Source organism: Hemiscyllium ocellatum, chromosome 33, assembly GCF_020745735.1.
Source record: "Hemiscyllium ocellatum isolate sHemOce1 chromosome 33, sHemOce1.pat.X.cur, whole genome shotgun sequence".
In the NCBI taxonomy this organism is placed as follows: Eukaryota; Metazoa; Chordata; class Chondrichthyes; order Orectolobiformes; family Hemiscylliidae; genus Hemiscyllium; species Hemiscyllium ocellatum.
Window position 1 is genome coordinate 16,953,674 of NC_083433.1, and position 8,612 is coordinate 16,962,285.

Here is an 8,612-nt window from a genome sequence, read left to right on the forward strand (position 1 = left end):
CCAAAGTTGGAATATTGCGTGCAATTCTGGCCTCCTTCCTATCAGAAAGATGCTGTAAAACTTGAAAGGGTTTAGAAAAGATTTACAAGGATGTTGCCAGGGTTGGAGAACTTGAGGTACAGGGAGCCTGAATAGGCTAGGGCCGTTTTCCTTGGAGCATCAAAGGCTTAGGGGTGACCTTAGAGTGGTTTACAAAATTATGAAGGGCATGCATAGGATAAATAGACAAAGTCTTTTCCCTGGGATGGAGGAGTCCAGAACTAAAAGAGACCCAAGGGGCAACTTTTTCATGCAGTGGGTGGTATGTGTATGGAATAAGCTTCCAGAGGAAGTGGAGACGGCTAGTACAGTTGCAACATTTAAAAGGCATCTGGATGGGTATATGAATAGGAAGGGTTTGAAGGGATATGGGCCAGGTGCTGGCAGGTGGGACTAGATTGGATTGGGAAATCTAGTTGGCATGGACAGGTTGAACCGAAGGTAAAAACAATGACTGCAGATGCTGGAAACCAGCTTCTGGATTAGTGGGGCTGGAAGAGCACAGCAGTTCAGGCAGCATCCAAAGTTCAGCGAGAAAACCGAAGGGTCTGTTTCCGTGCTGTACGTCTCTTATGACTATGACTCCAGAAGACCATGAACTTATGCCCGTGCATATGGGCAATCGGTTTCTCCCCATCCAGGGCCCGGAATACAGAAGGAGCATTTCGCGACACAGGACAATATTGGCATAGTCGGCAGGATCCAAACGGATAGTTAAGATCGAACGGTGTCAGCGGATGTCCAGAACAGTGGTGTCAAGATGGATGGGTCCACAAGGTGAGATTTTAAACCTTGGTCCCTCTCTGTATTCCCCTATGCCAGAGACTGTTCCCTCGCTTGATCGCTCTCTATTCTACGGATTCCTCAACAGTAATTAGTTCAGTCAAGAGACAGTTTTGCAGACAGAGGTTAGAGTCCTCTGTGCTGCATTGGGGGGGGGGGCGTGGGGACAAGGGAGATTAGAGTCCTCTGTGCACTACTGGGGTCAGAGTCCTGGGGGTGAGGTGATTGAGGTTCTTATCTGATCTGCGTCATACTCAATTGAACCTCTTGTTTCACAAAACTCAGAACTTAAGTCTTTCCCTACCTGCTCATTCCCTATACACATTCTCACCACTTTATAATACATGCCCCTCCCTTTCAAATTAAGGCAATATGTAAATGCCAAATTAGAAGATAGAAAAAGAGACACCCATCCAATGCAGTTTACAGGCATTCTGTAGGTTTGTAATCAATATTCTCAGATATCCTGAAGAAGGGCTTATGCCCGAAACGTCGATTCTCCTACTCCTTGGATGCTGCCTGACCTGCTGCATTTTTCCAGCAAAACATTTTTCAGCTCTGATCTCCAGCATCTGCAGTCCTCACTTTCTCCTTTTTTCTCAGATATGTCATGACACACCTCTGAAGCAGTTGGGACTTGAAAACCCAGGCCTTCTCATGCAGAAACTGGGACAGTACCACAGTGCCACAACAGCCCTGCAGCCATTCTGCATACAGGCCTAGAAAAGCAGCATTAGATACGTAATTTCAGTATGGGACACGGCCTAATCTGGCCTCATTTAAGATCCACATGCACTTTCATCAGGGATCGAAGATTAAATCATTTTCCACTCCCTACTGGATTACAATGGCACCCCTAACTGAAACCAGCTAGCCAAGACCAAAACTGAACCATGGATCCTCCTGGTACACACTTTAAAGTGAAAAGGTTGACTTAATTGTTAGTCATCTTACATTTTTCCTTCCTCAATTATGAAGTCTTAATTTAGCTTTTTACAGTACAATCACCTTGCACTATCTGAAAAACTTTTGGGAATTGGTTAACTTGACAAGCTTTTGCAACCTGACATCTTAAGGATGCTTTCAACTCAGGTTTCTGCACTCGGATTAAACAAGTTCTGCACAGGCAGAGTCAGAAATAATCTCAACCTCAGTCCACAAGAATGCTTTCAGCAATGGTAGGACTCTTCTGGGGTAGCTAGTCTTTAATCACTGACAATCTAGACCTTGTGTATTCCTATTATTAGTTTTGTTTTCCAACAACTTCAAAGCAATATTTCCAGCAATGGTGCCCATAATTGGGGTCCACACTTTTGGCATCAGTTGATCTGTCAAGTTCCCAGGCTCCAATCAGAAGAGGAAAGAATCACTATGATCACAATCTGCAGCACATGCACGTAAATGAAAACAGATGTTCTGGTACTTTCAGTTGGATAGCCTGACACTAGACTCTCAAAAGTGCTTGCACATGATAAGATTCAATTCAAACTGTGAAAGACGCTACAGGATCAAGATAATGCCTGCATGTCTGGATCGGAGGCCCAGGTTCAAGTCCTACGTGTTTCCGAATTGTATAATATCTCTGAACAAGTTGATCATAAAAAAAAAGAGATTAAAGTCACAAGATTCCTAAGCATATGGGCAAATTCTGGATCACAGTAACAAGAGAACACCATCCCCCTCAATTATAAGCCAAACAGACTCCATTGAGGATACCACATGTAGGTCAATGCAAGAAATGTTACAAACAACAGACCTGCCTGATCATTTCACAGCATCTCAGTCCTGTTCAAAGTTTGGAATTACATGCTCCTTCCTGAAGGAGGATACACAAATGCATTTAATAATGAAGGATATTTTTCCCCTCAAAATGAAAAGCTTTAAAAGCAGAATTTCACTTTTTCTGAGCAGGAGTTACACGGGCCAGAAAGCAGTGGGTTCAAGTTGGCTGCTTGGAATTAGACAAAAACAATGGAAAAGGAATTGGGACATCACTGGGCAAAGCATTCCCCTGTTACAAATATAGCTGTGCCTCTATCAAAGCTGCTTCAGGACAATTACAATAGATAACCAACAGAAAAAAGTAAAACTGTTCAGATATCCCTTGATCACAAAAACATGGGCAAACCCAACCCCAATCAGTATCAGACAGAATTGGGTACTGCAGATGCTGGAGATTAGAGTCAAGATTAGTGGTGCTGGAAAAGCACAGCAGGTCAGGCAGCATCCGAGGAGCAGGAAAATCGAAGTTTCAGGCAAAGGCCCTTCAGGAATTCCTGATGAAGGGCCTTTGCTCGAAACGCCAATTTTCCTGCTCCTCGGATGCTGTCTGACCTGCTGTGCTTTTCCAGCACCACTCTAATCTTGACTCCAATCAGTATCAGCCAAGAAGTTAAAGGAGGTACAGTGTTAAATTGTACACCCACACCAATAATCTGCTAAACATTAGCGATCTCTAGATCTAACTGAATTTTTTGTCCAAGCACAAAAGCAGCTGAATTCCAGAAGCGAAGCAACAGTGACTACATCGAGGCAGCCTTAGAGTAAATGGAACCTAAAGAAACTGGAGTAAGACAGAGTCCACTAGAGTCCGGGGAAAATCTCTTCACTCAGAGGAAGATCACAGTGGAAAAGGTTGCTCAGTCCAAAACATGACTGGAGGAAGCAGTGAGGTCAATGTCAGAGGTCCAACTACCTTCAGTTGCCTCAGTTATCTCTTCATCATAAAGGTCAGGTCAGGGGATGCTCATAAATGACTGCACAATGTCCCGTTCCATTATCAAATCCTCAGATGAAGCCCACTTGTGGCATGACTTTGGGCAATACTCAGGCTTAGGCTGACGAGTACCAACAAATCATTTGGCTACACATGCCAGGTGACAATCTCCAACAATGCCCACTCCCAAAATTTAACATTAGCATTATAAATATTGCTAAAAAGAATACAGCTTTGTCAAAGCTTTTCATCTTACCCTTGCAAGCTATCCACATAAGTCAAAGGGTTTTCCTGTTGGTCAGCATAGGCATGGTAGGCCAAAAGACCTCTTTCTATACCATATGACTATGAAATTTCTTCCACACTGTCCTGCTGATTGCAAAACAAAAAGCTTTGACAAAGTGTTTTACAGCAATACTCAAGTTCTGTACTCCCAAACTATTTGCACTTGCACCATCCCTGGAATCCTCGAGCAGCAATTTGGGCCAGCCATACAAATACAATGGCTGCAAAAGCAGGTCAGATGCTAGGAAAAAGGCCCCACTTGTTTGAATGATTGCAGCTCCAACACAAGCTGGACATCATTCGTGGACAGCACACTGGTTAGCCCTGCTGCCTCACAACGCCAGAGACTCAGGTTCAATTCCCACCTCAGGCAACTGTCTGTGGAGTTTACATTCTCCCCATGTCTGCATGGGTTTCCTCCCACAATCCCAAAATGTGCAGGATAGGTGAATTGGCCCTGCTAAATTGCCCACGGTGTTAGGTGAAGGGGTAAATGTCGGGGAATGGGTATGTGTGGGTTGCGGGTCGCGGGTCGATGTGGACTTGTTGGGCCGAAGGGCCTGTTTCCACACTGTAAGCAATCTAATCCACAAAAGTAGACCATTTGAATGGAATTCCATCCAACGTATCATGACAGCAGTGTACCCTATCTACAGGATACACTGCAATACCCAGTTTCTTTAAATTCCAAAGCTACAACCATAGGAGCTGAAAGTGAATTGCTGAAAAAGCGCAGGTCAGGCAGCGTCCAAGGAGCAGGAGAATCGACATTTCGGGCATGAGCTCTTCTTCAGGAATGAGGAAAGTGTGGCAAGCAGGCAACAATAAAAGGTAGGAGGAGGGACTTGGGGGAAGGGCGTTGGAGATGCAACAGGTGAAAGGAGGTTAAGGCGAGGGTGATAGGCCAGAGTAGGGGTGGGGACGGAGAGGTCAGGAAGAAGATTGCAGGTTAGGAAGGTGGTGCTGAGTTCGAGGGTTGGGACTAAGACAAGTGGGGGGAGGGGAAATGAGGAAACTGGAGAAATTTGAGTTCATATGACCTGGGGTGTGCAGTGAGAGGGGGACTACTCTCTTGTAGGAGGGAGGAAGAGAGCTTGTTCAAGGCAGTCCTCACTTTCTCCTAGAAGATTTTAACCTACTGCAAATCCTCTTGCAAGAATGCCTTCCTTGAAGAAGTCAGGATACTGCCTGACCTGCTGCACTGTTCCAGCAAAACATTTTCAGCTCTGATCTCCAGCATCTGCAGTCCTCACTTTCTTCTACAACCATAGGAGTCCAAGGATACCACACGCTGGGGAATACACCAATCTGTTTCAAGAAACTATCTTCACTATTGACCCATAATTCTGGTACTTCCTGTGTAACACCATTGAGGATCACAGGAACTCCAACAGTCCACCACAAACCTCTCCAGATCTATCAGGAATGCACAACTGCCTACCTATGCCAGAGTACCCACACCCAGTGGATATGCACAAACAGATATAGAATGGGTCAGACCCAGATGACCTTCCCTCCATTATCTGACAGGCTGTTTTGGAAAAGGTGGAATCCACAGGAGCTGGTAGGAAAGTATAACAAAGTCTGGCCTTCCATAATTTACCAACTTTACGAGAATAGTTGACTCAAAATTCCTGAACTTATTAAAGCCTGGATGAGGAAGAGAAGAAGTAATCACTATCCTCCACAGACTGCTATCTAAACATATGCACACAAGAACAGGTTCAGTCTTTGCCGTGAAAAATCATGGTTACATTTGCGATGCAAGTGAACTTCCCAAATGGCACCAAGAAGAAATTGATGGACAAGATTTCACTTTAAGTCTTTTACTTTAACATTCAAACTAAAAGTCAACACAAAGAGGAACCAACATGCAAGTTCTGTTCAGTAGAAAGCATAAACTACATTATAAATAACTGGCAACATATTTCAAAGCTTACCAAGGCAGCACTCCCAGCATGTGGCACTAAGCACAGCCAGTCTCTCAACTTCCGACACTAGAGTTCAACTGCCCTCTTTCATGCAGGATATGACCCTCAATTATTCCGATAACCACACTCCATCAGAAATTCAGATTCAATTACCATCACAACTGCATACATCTTTCAATTTGGCCATTACAGACCTGACATCCTAACACTCCCAGAGGCATCTTCATCTGGCCACTCAATAACACCAGAGTACAGTACAATCAATTATTATAAAAACCCAGATCTTCTGCATAGCCAAAGATTTTCTATGGTTTTATAGATTTCAGTTTTCTCAGCAGAATCCTACGTGATTTCACTTTAGAATCTAAGTCTATTCTTTCTATTGAAAAAGAAAGAACTGTTTGAACCCTGCTGGTTCTGACCTCTAGTTGAAATGGGATTTCACAGCCTGTTTATCATCTCATTTAGTTTCAGTTTCCTTAGCAATTAAAGGTACATGTTCATTTCTCAGACATGATAACATAGCTATACAACCTAATAACAAGCTCTTCATGAGGGTCCTCATGTGGTACAGTGGTAGTGTCCCTATTATTAGGTTCAAGTTCCATCAGCTCCATTGGTGTTTAATACCATCTCTGAACAGGGTGATTACAAAACATAAGTTCAATTTAAAAAAAGCTCTTCCTCCCTCTTCCCCCACACCCAAACAATAAAACTGGAGTCTCTGTTTCTTGCTGAAAGTCTAAAACATTTTGCCACAGAAAGCTGAAAATATTATACAAGCAGCTAACATGGATGATTCGTGGGTAAGATAATGAAGAATACAAGAGAAAATGAATAAATTGAACTTATTAGGATGAAGTACACACAATGTTCGTGGAGTATAAATATAGCTGGAGCAGTTGGTTCAAATGGACTGCTACTGTAAAATCTGCACAAAGTCACAAAGATTAACTTAAATAACAATCAATATCTGTGCTGAAATTCTCTCCTTAAATATAAACTACACAAATTATTTAAAAAGTTAACTTTAACAAGTACTTGATATCAGACTTCTACAAAAACATCCTATTCAAGTGCAAATGTTTCCTATAATAGTAAGCCAATAAACATTTGCAGAACACTACTTTGCCAGACACCATCTCCCACATGCACACTTCCTACTCTGAATGATAACAGGACTCTTTGCTCTTGCAGACAACTGGGCAAATTCAGTATTATATTTGAAACAGAGTAAGACATCACAGGGAAGAAAGATTGAGACGCAATCAGTTGTGCTCAAAAAAATTAAAGTTTGCCTAACTTCCAAAAAAGTAGCAACAAGATACATCAATACAAGATTATCCTCTACTTCCCTCTGACAAGCTTACAATTTTTTTCATTAAAGAATCATTTGATTACACAAATCAAACCTTCACCAATATCTACTTTAAATTCATATTTAACTCCAAACATTCCCCAAAAGCTTCACAATTGTGGTCACACAGCCTACAGAAAGCAGTACACATGAAAACGAACATTTATTGAACTTGCACAAAGACAATTAAGATGAAAATCCCTTCTCCTCTCCACCTCCCCAATACAAGTTCCCACTGAATGGTTAAAAAGAATAAGTTCCTTTCAAAATTATCCAGGACGGAAATATCCTAACTGAACTTCGATATGGAGCTTAAACAAATTCAACAGCAACAGGGAGATGCACACCCAAGTATTGAGAAAACGATCAGATTTACAACAGCTAGAATAAGGAGGAAAAGTGAGTGTATACACACAGACTTGCCCAGTTTGTGGCTACTACATAACAGCATGCAGGAGGGTGTTATGGAAAAAAGGAAGGGAAGGGGAAAGAGAATGGAAATGCTACTTATTAACATGTTAGGAACCACACCCCATTATTGGAATGGGGGGGTGGTGGTGGTGAAGGAAAGGTTGCTTTTTTAAAAAAAAAGTAACGAAGCACTACTTACCTTCAGCGCGACTGATGGTTTGGGGAGGGGAGGGTTGGGGGATGGGGAGGGGAAAGTGCTTCAGGTGACGGAGCTGAAGCGATTGCAATGTGTATGCCTCTCTCTCCCTCTCCCACCGTCCGTCTCTCCCGCGACTCATTCACATCCACAGAACAACAAGGGATCTGACTGCAATATGGCGGCACCAGGACCCCGTCCACCCCGTCAGGACCCCAACCAGGACGACTACGTGCCTGCAAAGAGGGGAGGGGAAGGGAAGGGGGGGGACTGTGGAGAAATCAAAAGGAACCACTTCCGGTCCCTTTCCCCAGCCCTATCGCCTGCCAGTTGTTCAAAAAAAGTCAGACGTAGAAACGGTTGAAAAGCGCTGGGTCTTTAATAATCATTCCTCAATCCCATAACTTTGATTCAAGAACAAAGGAAGTTTTGATGATAAGGGAGTATTAAAAACACATCAAATCAGGCGCGTCTTTTGCCACCTAAAAGATCGAGCCCCCAACCGGTTGGAACCGGTTTGTTCCGGTCCTGTTTAGAAAAAAAACCGTTACGGAGCGTTTCCTTGGGTATTTTCTTGCATGATTCTCTCACGGTGTGTATTTTTTTTTATTAAGTGCAGGTGAATATTTATTATTTCGATCCTCCTTCCCCCTCTTCATCCCGCCTCCGGTAGAAAAGGCCGTTTTAAACGGGAAACGCCGAAGAATGTTCGAGAAGCCGCCACATGGCGGTGCCGCTTCGATGACGTCATTGGTTCAACTCGCAGAACTTTCTAGAAGGTGGAGGCTGCGCGGGAGAGTTTATGGTGGGGGGGGCAAAGGGATCAAAAGCCTTCCCCTTACCCACAACATTGACCATTCTTCTGTGGTTTGAGTAAACGTTCCACCCAGAGTG

At 43.4% G+C, this 8,612-nt stretch overlaps 1 protein-coding gene across 1 annotated transcript in view; it reads right to left on the minus strand.

Moving 5' to 3' along the window:
* The window catches only part of LOC132831150 (SUMO-conjugating enzyme UBC9), a 45,684-nt gene extending 37,738 nt beyond the window's left edge, over positions 1–7,946 (minus strand). Inside the window, exon 1 of the mRNA XM_060849148.1 lies at positions 7,722–7,946. The gene's annotated coding sequence lies outside the window, so the exon portion shown is untranslated. The remainder of the gene's footprint in view (positions 1–7,721) is intronic.
* Between the last annotated feature and the right edge of the window lie 666 nt (positions 7,947–8,612).